The sequence below is a fragment of the Procambarus clarkii genome, unplaced genomic scaffold (assembly GCF_040958095.1).
Source record: "Procambarus clarkii isolate CNS0578487 unplaced genomic scaffold, FALCON_Pclarkii_2.0 HiC_scaffold_149, whole genome shotgun sequence".
Taxonomy (NCBI): domain Eukaryota; kingdom Metazoa; phylum Arthropoda; class Malacostraca; order Decapoda; family Cambaridae; genus Procambarus; species Procambarus clarkii.
In genome coordinates this window covers 667078-681720 of record NW_027189182.1, presented here as the reverse complement: position 1 = coordinate 681720, position 14643 = coordinate 667078, and positions in this window count along the sequence as shown.

The following is a 14643-nucleotide window of genomic DNA, read 5'->3' as shown; positions in this document are numbered from 1 at the left end:
CCCGCGCAGGAATATCCCTTCAAAAAAAATTCTTTTAATAAAACACAGTACTTCAGCTTTGCAGCTTACATGCGCATACCTCACCGATTGCAATTCATCCACTTTTCATGGTGTTGTATTCAGTGTATTTTGAACTTTGTATTTGAAGTCTTTAAATCTTTGCGCTGCAAAAGATTTAACGAGGCATTAATGATTCAACAAATTTTACTCCATTAAACATTGGATGAGGGAAGTTTTTACTCAGTCTAAGCATACTCCATTGTGAATTGTGTTAAGAATATTTATATTGCGACATGGAATTGATAAGCTCTTTATTTTGAGGATGGGATGCAAACATAGTGTATAATATAGTTAATGTTTGAATTGAGATTCCCAACAAAGTTTCCCACAACGAGACAAATGTTGCCAATACGCCAATATCCGTCAGAATGCTCCGGGCATGGTTCTCTCAGACAGCAGGTTACCCGTGCGGAAAATGACAGCGACACCGAGTCTACCCTATATATATCTAATACGTTAATGTGATGTCGTTACATCGTTCAAATTAGTTTCAAATGGTCCGTCAGGAGGCTCCCTCGCATGGTTCTCTCAGACAGCAGGTTACCCGTGCGGAAAATGACAGTGACACCGAGTCTACCCTATATATATCTAATACGTTAAGGTGATGTCGTTACATCGTTCAAATTAGTTTCAAATGGTCGCCCAATAAGCACCCTGCTCTTAACATATAAAGAAAAAGTCTGATGTACCACACCCGATTTCTGCAGAAAGGTAAATTTTTCGTCTCGATTTTCTCCAGAATATGCACATCTAAGTGAGGTGAGCACATCGCGAATGCACCGTAACCGAGAACAAACACCTTGCATTAAGGGAAAATACTGGAGCCAAAAAACGAAAATTGAAACATTTGCTCCTTTTCTCTCGAAACAACGAGACACTATGTCGACAATTCGTCAATACTCGTCTGTAGGCTCCTTCGCATGGTTCTCTAAAACAGCAGATTACCCATGAGGAATGTGCAAAAAACACCTATATGAGTCTACCCAATTTGTATCGATTACGTTACGGTCATGTCATTAAATCGTTCATTTAAGTTTCAAATGTTCGGCCAGTAAGCACCCTGCTCAGAACATATAACGAAAAAGTGTGATGTACCACATTCGATTTCTGGAGAAAGGTAAATTTTTCGGCTCGATTTCCTCCAGAATAAGCACATCTAAGTGAGGTGAGCACATGATCGCGACCGCACCGGAAACGAGAACTAGCACCTTGCATTGAGGGAAAAGACTGGAGCCTAAAAACAAAATAATGGGAAACATTTGCTCCTTTTCTCTAGCAACAACGAGACACTGTCGACAATTCGTCAATACTCGTCTGTAGGCTCCTTCGCATTGTTCTCTAAAACAGCAGATTACACATGAGGAATGTGCAAAAAACACCAAGTCTACCCTATATGTATCGAATACGTTAAGGTGATGTCATTACATCGTTCATTTGAGTTTCAAATGTTCGGCCAGGATGGGATGCAAACATAGTGTATAATATAGTTTGTTTGATTTGAGATTCCCACCAAAGTTTACCACAACGAAACAAATGTTGCCAATACGCCAGTATCTGTCTGAAGGCTACCTCGCATGGTTCTCTCAGACAGCAGGTTACCCGTGCGAAAAATGACACCAACACCGAGTCTACCCTATATATATCGAATACGTTAAGGTGATGTCGTTACATCGTTCAAATGAGTTTCAAATGGTCGCCCAATAAGCACCCTGCTCTGAACATATAAAGAACACTTAGTAAGCCAACCAGAGGCTTAGGGCCCGCGCACGAATATCCCTCCTAAAAAAATTCTTTAAATTATGCACAGTACTTCAGCTTTGCAGCTTACATGTGCATACCTTACCGATTGCAATTCATCCGCTTTTCATGGTGTTGTATTCAGTGTATTTTGAACTTTGTATTTGAAGTCTTTAAATCTTTGCGCTGCATAAGATTTAATGAGGCATTAATGATTCAACAAATTTTACTCCATTAAACATTGGATGAGTGAAGTTTTTACTCAGTCTAAGCATACTCCATTGTGAATTGTGTTAAGAACATTTATATTGCGACATGGAATTGATAAGCTCTTTATTTTGAGGACGGGATGCAAACATAGTGTATAATATAGTTAATGTTTGAATTGAGATTCCCACCAAAGTTTCCCACAACGAGACAAATGTTGCCAATGCGCCAATATCCGTCAGAAGGCTCCCTCGCATGGTTCTCTCAGACAGCAGGTTACCCGTGCGGAAAATGACAGCGACACCGAGTCTACTATATATATCTAATACGTTAAGGTGATGTCGTTACATCGTTCAAATTAGTTACAAATGGTCCGTCAGAAAGCTCCCTCGTATGGTTCTCTCAGACACCAGGTTACCCGCGCGGAAAATGACAGCGACACCGAGTCTACCCTATATATATCTAATACGTTAAGGTGATGTCGTTACATCGTTCAAATTAGTTTCAAATGGTCGCCTAATAAGCACCCTGCTCTGAACATATAAAGAAACAGTCTGATGTACCACACCCGATTTCTGCAGAAAGGTATATTTTTCGGCTCGATTTTTTCCAGAATATGCACATCTAAGTGAGGTGAGCACAAGATCGCGAATGCACCGTAACCGAGAACAAACTCCTTGCATTAAGGGAAAAGGCTGGAGCGTTAAAACAAAATAATGGGAAACATTTGCTCCTTTATTCTGGCAACAACGAGACAATATGTCGACAATTCGTCAATACTCGTCTGTAGGCTCCCTCGCAAGGTTCTCTAGGACCGCAGATTACCCGTGAGGAATGAGCTAACAACACTGTGTCTACGTTATATATATCGAAAACGTTAATGGCATGTGGTTACATCCTTCAAATGAGTTTCAAATTGTCTCCTATTAAGCGCCCTGCTCTGAACATATAACGAAAAAGTCTGATGTACCACATCCGATTTCTGGAGAAATTTGTTTTTTTACTGGAATATGTCCAGAATACCAACCCTTCTTTTAAAACCTTTCAGGTATGAAAGGAATGGGAGTACCAAATAACACAATCTGGTAATGCAATCGCAGAAAATGCTGGTTCTTCATTTACTCAAGTAAACGTCTGCGGTAAAAAAGTTCTACCGCACTGGAACCGAGAAATAGCACAATGCAATGAGGGAAAAGACTGTAGCCAAAAAACTGAGTAATGGGAATATGCTCTGGCGACAACGAACCACAATGTTGCCAAGACGCCAGTACTCGTCAGTATGCTCCCTCGCACGTTTCCATCAGACAGAAGGTTTCCCGTGAGGAAGGTGCCTCACAATGAGTCTCCCTTATATATATTGAATACGTTAATGTGATGTCGTTTCATCGTTCAAAAGAGTTTCATATGGTCGCCCAGCATGTATCCTGTTGTGAGCATACCACGAAAACGTCTAAGGTACCATGTCCGATTTCTGATGAATGGTACATTTTTCGGCTCGTTATCGTCCTGAATGAACAAATCTAAGTGAGCATATCTAGGTGAGCTCATCATTACATTTAAACAATAAATAACATAAATTTTTAATTTATGAAATACTAAGTTTAATACCAACCTGATATATCTTTGAGAATTCCATAGAACAACTATATTCAGTTTTCTTCGATTAAATATATTCAGATCTTTGCAGTCTTCAAAATATGATTGTGTTCGATGTATGTTTTTATGAAAGGAAATGCTCACTTTTGTGTGTAGATGTACCATAGTCAGTGACAATAGACTAGGAAATTGATGGAAAAAAAAATCCCTAGAGACACAGACGAAACATCATATTATATACGAATGACTAAATGCCATTTTGCTTTCTTCTTTAACAATAACTACGTTTAACACTGTGGAGAATTGCCCGACAGACCACTGGAACATTATCTAATACAATGCACAATTGCAATTACACAATTTCAAATATAATTTTAACAGAGCAAAAGAAGTTATTAAACACATTAGGCAAAATCTTACTGAATCGACATACGAGTCATAAATACTCCTACTCCGCCCAAGTAAAGCAGAAAAAAGCAATACTTAGTAAGCCAGCCAGAGGCTTAGAATCCGTGCAGGAATAACCCTCTAAAAAACATAATAAGGGGAAACATTTGCTCCTTTTCTCTGGCAACAACGAGACACATGTCGATAATTCGTCAATACTCGTATGTAGGCTCCTCCGCATTGTTATCTAAAACAGCAGATTACCCGTGAGAATTGTGCAAGAAACAGCGAGTCTACCCTACATGAATCGAATACGTTAAGGTGATGTCATTATATGACTCATTTGAGTTTCAAATGGTCGCCAATAAGCACCCTGCTCTGAACATATAAAGAAAAAGTCTGATGTACCACACCCGATTTCTGGAGAAAGGTAAATTTTTCGGCTCGATTTTCTACAGAATAAGGAAATCTAAGTGAGGTGAGCACATGATCGCGAATGCACCGTAACCGAGAACAAACACCTTGCATTAAGGGAAAATACTGTAGCCAAAAAACAAAATTGAAACATTTGCTCCTTTTCTCACGAAACAACGAGACACTATGTCGACAATTCGTCAATGCTCGTCCGTAGGCTCCTTCACATGGTTCTCTAAACCAGCAGATTACCCGTGAGGAATGTGCAAAAAACAGCGAGTCTACCCTATATGTACCGAATACGTTAAGGTAATGTCATTACATCGTTCATTTGAGTTTCAAATGTTCGGCCAGTAAGCACCCTGCTCTGAACATATAAAGAAAAAGTCTGATGTACCACACCCGATTTCTGGAGAAAGGTAAATTTTTCGGCTCGATTTCCTCCAGAATAAGCACATCTAAGTGAGGTGAGCACATGATCGCGACCGCACCGGAAACGAGAACTAGCACCTTGCATTGAGGGAAAAGACTGGAACCTAAAAACAAAATAATGGGAAACATTTGCTCCTTTTCTCTGGCAACAACGAGATACTATGTCGACAATTCGTCAATACTCGTCTGTAGGCTCCCTCGCAAGGTTCCCTAGGACAGCAGATTATTCGTGAGGAATGAGCCAACAACACTGTCTACATTATATATATCGAAAACGTTAAGGGCATGTGGTTACATCCTTCAAATGAGTTTCAAATTGTCTCCTATTAAGCGCCCTGCTCTGAACATATAACGATTTATATGTCTGCAGTCTTTTATATGTCTACAGTCAGCTACAGTCTTTTCCCTCATTGCATTGTGCTATTTCTCGGTTCTAGTGCGGTAGAAAAATTTTACCGCAGACGTTTACTTGAGTAAATGAAGAACGACACCGAGTCTACCCTATATATATCTAATACGTTAAGGTGATGTCGTTACATCGTTCAAATTAGTTTCAAATGGTCCGTCAGAAGGCTCCCTCGCATGGTTCTCTAAAACAGCAGATTACCCGTGCGGAAAATGACAGCGACACCGAGTCTACCCTATATATATCTAATACGTTAAGGTGATGTCGTTACATCGTTCAAATTAGTTTCAAATGGTCCGTCAGAAGGCTCCCTCGCATGGTTCTCTCAGACAGCACGTTACCCGTGCGGAAAATGCCAGCGACACCGAGTCTACCCTATATATATCTAATACGTTAAGGTGATGTCGTTACATCGTTCAAATTAGTTTCAAATGGTCGCCCAATAAGCACCCTGCTCTGAACATATAAAGAAAAAGTCTGATGTACCACTCCCGATTTCTGCAGAAAGGTAAATTTTTCGGCTATATTTTCTCCAGAATAGCGCACATCTAAGTGAGGTGAGCACATGATCGCGAATGCACCGTAACCGAGAACAAACACCTTGCATTAAGGGAAAATACTGGAGCCAAAAAACGAAAATTAAAACATTTGCTCCTTTTCTCTCGCAAAAACGAGACACTATGTCGACAATTCGTCAATACTCGTCTGTAGGCTCCTTCGCATGGTTCTCTAAAACAGCAGATTACCCATGAGGAATGTGCAAAAAACACCTATATGAGTCTACCCTATATGTATCGATTACGTTAAGGTCATGTCATTAAATCGTTCATTTGAGTTTCAAATGTTCGGCCAGTAAGCACCCTGCTCAGAACATATAACGAAAAACTGTGATGTACCACATTCGATTTCTGGAGAAAGGTAAATTTTTCGGCTCGATTTCCTCCAGAATAAGCACATCTAAGTGAGGTGAGCACATGATCGCGACCGCACCGGAAACGAGAACTAGCACCTTGCATTGAGGGAAAAGACTAAAGCATAAAAACAAAATAATGGGAAACATTTGCTCCTTTTCTCTAGCAACAACGAGACACTATGTCGACAATTCGTCAATACTCGTCTGTAGGCTCCTTCGCATTGTTCTCTAAAACAGCAGATTACACATGAGGAATGTGCAAAAAACACCAAGTCAACCCTATATGTATCGAATACGTTAAGGTGATGTCATTACATCGTTCATTTGAGTTTCAAATGTTCGGCCAGGATGGGATGCAAACATAGTGTATAATATAGTTTATGTTTGAATTGAGATTCCCACCAAAGTTTACCACAACGAAACAAATGTTGCCAATACGCCAGTATCTGTCAGAAGGCTACCTCGCATGGTTCTCTCAGACAGTAGGTTACCCGTGCGGAAAATGACACCAACACCGAGTCTACCCTATATATATCGAATACGTTAAGGTGATGTCGTTACATCGTTCAAATGAATTTCAAATGGTCGCCCAATAAGTACCCTGCTCTGAACATATAAAGAACACTTAGTAAGCCAACCAGAGGCTTAGGGCCCGCGCAGGAATATCCCTTCAAAAAAAATTCTTTTAATAAAACACAGTACTTCAGCTTTGCAGCTTACATGCGCATACCTCACCGATTGCAATTCATCCACTTTTCATGGTGTTGTATTCAGTGTATTTTGAACTTTGTATTTGAAGTCTTTAAATCTTTGCGCTGCAAAAGATTTAACGAGGCATTAATGATTCAACAAATTTTACTCCATTAAACATTGGATGAGGGAAGTTTTTACTCAGTCTAAGCATACTCCATTGTGAATTGTGTTAAGAATATTTATATTGCGACATGGAATTGATAAGCTCTTTATTTTGAGGATGGGATGCAAACATAGTGTATAATATAGTTAATGTTTGAATTGAGATTCCCAACAAAGTTTCCCACAACGAGACAAATGTTGCCAATACGCCAATATCCGTCAGAATGCTCCGGGCATGGTTCTCTCAGACAGCAGGTTACCCGTGCGGAAAATGACAGCGACACCGAGTCTACCCTATATATATCTAATACGTTAATGTGATGTCGTTACATCGTTCAAATTAGTTTCAAATGGTCCGTCAGGAGGCTCCCTCGCATGGTTCTCTCAGACAGCAGGTTACCCGTGCGGAAAATGACAGTGACACCGAGTCTACCCTATATATATCTAATACGTTAAGGTGATGTCGTTACATCGTTCAAATTAGTTTCAAATGGTCGCCCAATAAGCACCCTGCTCTTAACATATAAAGAAAAAGTCTGATGTACCACACCCGATTTCTGCAGAAAGGTAAATTTTTCGTCTCGATTTTCTCCAGAATATGCACATCTAAGTGAGGTGAGCACATCGCGAATGCACCGTAACCGAGAACAAACACCTTGCATTAAGGGAAAATACTGGAGCCAAAAAACGAAAATTGAAACATTTGCTCCTTTTCTCTCGAAACAACGAGACACTATGTCGACAATTCGTCAATACTCGTCTGTAGGCTCCTTCGCATGGTTCTCTAAAACAGCAGATTACCCATGAGGAATGTGCAAAAAACACCTATATGAGTCTACCCAATTTGTATCGATTACGTTACGGTCATGTCATTAAATCGTTCATTTAAGTTTCAAATGTTCGGCCAGTAAGCACCCTGCTCTTAACATATAAAGAAAAAGTGTGATGTACCACATTCGATTTCTGGAGAAAGGTAAATTTTTCGGCTCGATTTCCTCCAGAATAAGCACATCTAAGTGAGGTGAGCACATGATCGCGACCGCACCGGAAACGAGAACTAGCACCTTGCATTGAGGGAAAAGACTGGAGCCTAAAAACAAAATAATGGGAAACATTTGCTCCTTTTCTCTAGCAACAACGAGACACTGTCGACAATTCGTCAATACTCGTCTGTAGGCTCCTTCGCATTGTTCTCTAAAACAGCAGATTACACATGAGGAATGTGCAAAAAACACCAAGTCTACCCTATATGTATCGAATACGTTAAGGTGATGTCATTACATCGTTCATTTGAGTTTCAAATGTTCGGCCAGGATGGGATGCAAACATAGTGTATAATATAGTTTGTTTGATTTGAGATTCCCACCAAAGTTTACCACAACGAAACAAATGTTGCCAATACGCCAGTATCTGTCAGAAGGCTACCTCGCATGGTTCTCTCAGACAGTAGGTTACCCGTGCGGAAAATGACACCAACACCGAGTCTACCCTATATATATCGAATACGTTAAGGTGATGTCGTTACATCGTTCAAATGAATTTCAAATGGTCGCCCAATAAGTACCCTGCTCTGAACATATAAAGAACACTTAGTAAGCCAACCAGAGGCTTAGGGCCCGCGCAGGAATATCCCTTCAAAAAAAATTCTTTTAATAAAACACAGTACTTCAGCTTTGCAGCTTACATGCGCATACCTCACCGATTGCAATTCATCCACTTTTCATGGTGTTGTATTCAGTGTATTTTGAACTTTGTATTTGAAGTCTTTAAATCTTTGCGCTGCAAAAGATTTAACGAGGCATTAATGATTCAACAAATTTTACTCCATTAAACATTGGATGAGGGAAGTTTTTACTCAGTCTAAGCATACTCCATTGTGAATTGTGTTAAGAATATTTATATTGCGACATGGAATTGATAAGCTCTTTATTTTGAGGATGGGATGCAAACATAGTGTATAATATAGTTAATGTTTGAATTGAGATTCCCAACAAAGTTTCCCACAACGAGACAAATGTTGCCAATACGCCAATATCCGTCAGAATGCTCCGGGCATGGTTCTCTCAGACAGCAGGTTACCCGTGCGGAAAATGACAGCGACACCGAGTCTACCCTATATATATCTAATACGTTAATGTGATGTCGTTACATCGTTCAAATTAGTTTCAAATGGTCCGTCAGGAGGCTCCCTCGCATGGTTCTCTCAGACAGCAGGTTACCCGTGCGGAAAATGACAGTGACACCGAGTCTACCCTATATATATCTAATACGTTAAGGTGATGTCGTTACATCGTTCAAATTAGTTTCAAATGGTCGCCCAATAAGCACCCTGCTCTTAACATATAAAGAAAAAGTCTGATGTACCACACCCGATTTCTGCAGAAAGGTAAATTTTTCGTCTCGATTTTCTCCAGAATATGCACATCTAAGTGAGGTGAGCACATCGCGAATGCACCGTAACCGAGAACAAACACCTTGCATTAAGGGAAAATACTGGAGCCAAAAAACGAAAATTGAAACATTTGCTCCTTTTCTCTCGAAACAACGAGACACTATGTCGACAATTCGTCAATACTCGTCTGTAGGCTCCTTCGCATGGTTCTCTAAAACAGCAGATTACCCATGAGGAATGTGCAAAAAACACCTATATGAGTCTACCCAATTTGTATCGATTACGTTACGGTCATGTCATTAAATCGTTCATTTAAGTTTCAAATGTTCGGCCAGTAAGCACCCTGCTCTTAACATATAAAGAAAAAGTGTGATGTACCACATTCGATTTCTGGAGAAAGGTAAATTTTTCGGCTCGATTTCCTCCAGAATAAGCACATCTAAGTGAGGTGAGCACATGATCGCGACCGCACCGGAAACGAGAACTAGCACCTTGCATTGAGGGAAAAGACTGGAGCCTAAAAACAAAATAATGGGAAACATTTGCTCCTTTTCTCTAGCAACAACGAGACACTGTCGACAATTCGTCAATACTCGTCTGTAGGCTCCTTCGCATTGTTCTCTAAAACAGCAGATTACACATGAGGAATGTGCAAAAAACACCAAGTCTACCCTATATGTATCGAATACGTTAAGGTGATGTCATTACATCGTTCATTTGAGTTTCAAATGTTCGGCCAGGATGGGATGCAAACATAGTGTATAATATAGTTTGTTTGATTTGAGATTCCCACCAAAGTTTACCACAACGAAACAAATGTTGCCAATACGCCAGTATCTGTCTGAAGGCTACCTCGCATGGTTCTCTCAGACAGCAGGTTACCCGTGCGAAAAATGACACCAACACCGAGTCTACCCTATATATATCGAATACGTTAAGGTGATGTCGTTACATCGTTCAAATGAGTTTCAAATGGTCGCCCAATAAGCACCCTGCTCTGAACATATAAAGAACACTTAGTAAGCCAACCAGAGGCTTAGGGCCCGCGCAGGAATATCCCTCCTAAAAAAATTCTTTAAATTATGCACAGTACTTCAGCTTTGCAGCTTACATGTGCATACCTTACCGATTGCAATTCATCCGCTTTTCATGGTGTTGTATTCAGTGTATTTTGAACTTTGTATTTGAAGTCTTTAAATCTTTGCGCTGCATAAGATTTAATGAGGCATTAATGATTCAACAAATTTTACTCCATTAAACATTGGATGAGTGAAGTTTTTACTCAGTCTAAGCATACTCCATTGTGAATTGTGTTAAGAACATTTATATTGCGACATGGAATTGATAAGCTCTTTATTTTGAGGACGGGATGCAAACATAGTGTATAATATAGTTAATGTTTGAATTGAGATTCCCACCAAAGTTTCCCACAACGAGACAAATGTTGCCAATGCGCCAATATCCGTCAGAAGGCTCCCTCGCATGGTTCTCTCAGACAGCAGGTTACCCGTGCGGAAAATGACAGCGACACCGAGTCTACTATATATATCTAATACGTTAAGGTGATGTCGTTACATCGTTCAAATTAGTTACAAATGGTCCGTCAGAAAGCTCCCTCGTATGGTTCTCTCAGACACCAGGTTACCCGCGCGGAAAATGACAGCGACACCGAGTCTACCCTATATATATCTAATACGTTAAGGTGATGTCGTTACATCGTTCAAATTAGTTTCAAATGGTCGCCTAATAAGCACCCTGCTCTGAACATATAAAGAAACAGTCTGATGTACCACACCCGATTTCTGCAGAAAGGTATATTTTTCGGCTCGATTTTTTCCAGAATATGCACATCTAAGTGAGGTGAGCACAAGATCGCGAATGCACCGTAACCGAGAACAAACTCCTTGCATTAAGGGAAAATACTGGAGCCAAAAAACGAAAATTGAAACATTTGCTCTTTTCTCTCGAAACAACGAGACACTATGTCGACAATTCGTCAATACTCGTCTTTAGGCTCCTTCGCATGGTTCTCTAAAACAGCAGATTACCCATGAGGAATGTGCAAAAAAACACCGAGTCTACCCTATATGTATCGATTACGTTAAGGTGATGTCATTAAATCGTTCATTTGAGTTTCATATGTTCGGGCCAGTAAGCACCCTGCTCAGAACATATAACGAAAAAGTGTGATGTACCACATCCAATTTCTGGAGAAAGGTAAATTTTTCGGCTCGATTTTCTACAGAATAAGCAAATCTAAGTGAGGTGAGCACATGATCGCGACCACACCGTAACCGAGAACAAAACACCCTGCATTAAGGGAAAATACTGTAGAAAATAAACAAAATTGAAACATTTGCTCCTTTTCTCACGCATCAACGAGACACTATTTCGACAATTTGGCAATGCTCGTCCGTAGGCTCCTTCACATGGTTCTCTAAACCAGCAGATTACCCGTGAGGAATGTGCAAAAAACAGCGAGTCTACCCTATATGTACCGAATACGTTAAGGTAATGTCATTGCATCGTTCATTTGAGTTTCAAATGTTCGGCCAGTAAGCACCCTGCTCTGAACATGTAACGAAAAGTGTGATGTACCACATCCGATTTCTGGAGAAAGGTAAATTTTTCGGCTCGATTTCCTTCAGTATAAGCACATCTAATTGAGGTGAGCACATGATCGTGACCGCACTGGAAACGAGAACTAGCACCTTGCATTGAGGGTAAAGACTGGAGCCTAAAAACAAAATAATGGAAACATTTGCTCCTTTTCTCTGGCAACAACGAGACAATATGTCGACAATTCGTCAATACTCGTCTGTAGGCTCCCTCGCAAGGTTCTCTAGGACAGCAGATTACCCGTGACGAATGAGCCAACAACACTGTGTCTCTGTAATATATATCGAAAACGTTAAGGGCATGTGGTTACATCCTTCAAATGAGTTTCAAATTGTCTCCTACTAAGCGCCCTGCTCTGAACATATAACGAAAAAGTCTGATGTACCACATCCGATTTCTGGAGAAATTAGTTTTTTTGCTCGAATATGTCCAGAATACCAACCCATTTTTTAAAACCTTTCAGGTATGAAAGGAATGGGAGTACCAAATAACACAATCTGGTAATGCAATCGCAGAAAATGCTGGTTCTTCATTTACTCAAGTAAACGTCTGCGGTAAAACTTTTCTACGGCACTGGAACCGAGAAATAGCACAATGCAATGAGGGAAAAGACTGTAGCCAAAAAACTGAGTAATAGGAGTATGCTCTGGCAACAACGAAACACAATGTCGGTAAGACGCCAGTACTCGTCAGTATGTTCCCTCGCACGTTTCCATCAGACAGAAGGTTTCCCGTGAGGAAGGTGCCTCACAATGAGTCTCCCTTATACATATTGAATACGTTAATGTGATGTCGTTTCATCGTTCAAAAGAGTTTCATATGGTCGCCCAGCATGTATCCTGTTGTGAGCATACCACGAAAACGTCTAAGGTACCATGTCCGATTTCTGATGAATGGTACATTTTTCGGCTCGTTATCGTCCTGAATGAACAAATCTAAGTGAGCATATCTAGGTGAGCTCATCATTGCATTTAAACAATAAATCCCATAAATTTTTAATTTATGAAATACTAAGTTTAATATCAACCTGATATATCTTTGAGAATTCCATAGAACACCTATATTCAGTTTCCTTCGATTAAATATATTCAGATCTTTGCAGTCTTCAAAATATGATTATGTTCGATGTATGTTTTTATGAAAGGAAATGCTCACTTTTGTGTGTAGATGTACCATAGTCAGTGACAATAGACTAGGAAATTGATGGAAAAAAAAATCCCTAGAGACACAGACGAAACATCATATATATATGAATGACTAAATGCCATTTTGCTTTCTTCTTTAACAATAACTACGTTTAGCACTGTGGAGAAATGCCCGACAGACCACTGGAACATTATCTAATACAATGCACAATTACAATTACACAATTTCAAATATAAATTTAACAGAGCAAAAGAAGTTATTAAACACATTAGGCAAAATCTTACTGAAGCGACATACGAGTCATAAATACTCCTACTCCGCCCAAGTAAAACAGAAAAAAGCAACACTTAGTAAGCCAGCCAGAGGCTTAGAATCGTGCAGGAATAACCCTCTAAAAAACATAATAAGGGGAAACATTTGCTCCTTTTCTCTGGCAACAACGAGACACAATGTCGATAATTCGTCAATACTCGTCTGTAGGCTCCTCCGCATTGTTATCTAAAACAGCAGATTACCCGTGAGAATTGTGCAAGAAACAGCGAGTCTACCCTATATGTATCGAATACGTTATGGTGATGTCATTATATGACTCATTTGAGTTTCAAATGGTCGCCAATAGGCACCCTGCTCTGAACATATAAAGAAAAAGTCTGATGTACCACACCCGATTTCTGGAGAAAGGTAAATTTTTCGGCTCGATTTTCTACAGAATAAGGAAATCTAAGTGAGGTGAGCACATGATCGCGAATGCACCGTAACCGAGAACAAACACCTTGCATTAAGGGAAAATACTGTAGCCAAAAAACAAAATTGAAATATTTGCTCCTTTTCTCACGCAACAACGAGACACTATGTCGACAATGCTCGTCCGTAGGCTCCTTCGCATGGTTCTTTAAACCAGCAGATTACCCGTGAGGAATGTGCAAAAAACAGCGAGTCTACCCTATATGTATCGAATACGTTAAGGTAATGTCATTACATCGTTCATTTGAGTTTCAAATGTTCGGCCAGTAAGCACCCTGCTCTGAACATATAACGAAAAAGTGTGATGTACCACATCCGATTTCTAGAGAAAGGTAAATTTTTCGGCTCGATTTCCTCCAGAATAAGCACATCTAATTGAGGAGAGCACATGATTGCGACCGCACCGGAAACGAGAACTAGCACCTTGCATTGAGGGAAATTCTGGAGCCTAAAAACAAAATAATGGGAAACATTTGCTCCTTTATTCTGGCAACAACGAGACAATATGTCGACAATTCGTCAATACTCGTCTGTAGGCTCCCTCGCAAGGTTCTCTAGGACCGCAGATTACCGTGAGGAAGGAGCCAACAACACTGTGTCTACGTTATATATATCGAAAACGTTAAGGGCATGTGGTTACATCCTTCAAATGAGTTTCAAATTGTCTCCTATTAAGCGCCCTGCTCTGAACATATAACGAAAAAGTCTGATGTACCACATCCGATTTCTGGAGAA